The sequence below is a fragment of the Aegilops tauschii genome, chromosome 5, assembly GCF_002575655.3.
Source record: "Aegilops tauschii subsp. strangulata cultivar AL8/78 chromosome 5, Aet v6.0, whole genome shotgun sequence".
Taxonomy (NCBI): domain Eukaryota; kingdom Viridiplantae; phylum Streptophyta; class Magnoliopsida; order Poales; family Poaceae; genus Aegilops; species Aegilops tauschii.
In genome coordinates, this window is record NC_053039.3 from 532,913,173 (window position 1) to 532,914,966 (window position 1,794).

The following is a 1,794-nucleotide window of genomic DNA, read 5'->3' on the forward strand; positions in this document are numbered from 1 at the left end:
TTACTTTTCTAGCCCAAATGATTTAGTTACCACTAATCAATGATTTAGACAAGGTTAATTTTTTCCTAACTTGTGTATAATTATGTGTCTTGGTCACCATGCCAAAAATTATACACCTTACATAAAGGAATGGAGGGAGTAAATTATTAGAGGTTGACTAGAGATGCTCTTAGTATTTGTTAATAAGATGGCATATTGGGTAGTTTCAAAGGAACTCCGAGGGCAGATGGTATGGTGGGTGAAGTGGAGCAGGTAAAGCAACCATTTCTCTGCTCCAGTAAAATGAACTAGATGCTACTCCAGCTCCAATCCACTAAGGAATTGAAGTTGAGGTGTTTGAAACAAATCTATTGAAATCATGAATTGGAGCAGTCCAAAACCACCCTCAATCCGACAAGAACCAACCAGGAGCATATCCTATATGTGAAGGTCGACCGTGTTACTGGATTGGTGGATCTAGTTTGTTAAGTTGACTCGACGACTAGGGCTTCGGGGCACTAGTCCTTAAGGGCGCGTGCACGAAGACTTGTCGGGTGTAATCGACAAGGTCAGGCCGGCTTCGACAACCAGCGCGTGAGCGGCTCATTCTGGCGGTAGTGGTCGTTTGATGGTCCAAGAACTTCTATGTATTTTTTATCATGTTTGGGATGCTTTGTACATTTGGTGAACTATTTTTAAAAAAGACTCCGAATTCAATTGACTGTGATAGACCATCATAATAGTTTGCCCTTTATGTTTAAAGTATGGTCGGTAGAATTGTAGAAACTTATGTCTACTTGTATATTAACAGTAGCTAGTGCAAATAGAAGTTGGTTTATCAAGATTCCATGAAAACATGATGCAGATACTGCACTAGGATCAATTTATTTCTTCTATCACCAATTCATCATGAGCTAGCACACCATAAAGACTTGTAAGAAAGTACAAATACAAAGACGCACATATGCGCGAGATCTATTAAGCAGTGACAGCGATCTTCATGCCTTGCTGGCAGTGACCCGGAAGGCTACAGATGAAGAATGCTTTGCCTCCGCGGGCGAGCTGGATGTGGTCATTTCCGGAGGTGTAGGTCCTCGACGGGCCCGAGACCCTGCATGAGTTGTAGTCGCCTTCTCCCACCTACACCACATTGTGCATACTCGGGTTGTACTTGAACACTGCGTGCATTAGTTAACACAAGAATACAGATCAGAACACATTATATACATCAAGAAAAACCAATCACTTGATCTTTAGAGTTCTCACCAAGCACGTCGCCGGACTGGATGTCCTTGCCACTCTCCCATCCAGAGACGCCGAAGCTCCATCCCTTGTTGTCACCAACAACCCACTCCTTGCCCTGGACGACGGTGGTTGCGCAGCAAACGACCAGAAGCAGCACCAAAAGGGTGGGTATCATGGTTGCCCGTGCCATTGATGGTGTTTCTCTTGACTTCTTGTTGATACCGAAAATCACAAGAACAAAAAAGTGAAATAGTTGTCGATTCCTCAAGTGATGGCTTGCGTTCGATCTCCTTCTCGTATGATATATATAGGCGGTCGGCTAAAATCATTGTTTTAATGTGGACAAATAATGAGAATCTTGCCTTAAATAAGACAAATCAACATTTGTGATATGCAACATTAGTTAGTATATGCTACCAAATCCTCCAACTTATATAATCTGATCTTGGATTAATGGAAATGAACGAGGATGCATTTATTTCCTACTTCATGATTTAGTAAATATTTCTCCTGGATGCATTATTTGTATATCAGATATTTATATATACTAGTATTGGATGATATAATTGT

General features: G+C 41.4%; 1 pseudogene; it reads right to left on the reverse strand.

The window, feature by feature from the left end:
* Nucleotides 1-845: 845 nt before the first annotated feature.
* On the reverse strand, nucleotides 846-1,550 carry LOC109731755 (basic blue protein-like; annotated as a pseudogene).
* Nucleotides 1,551-1,794: the final 244 nt, after the last annotated feature.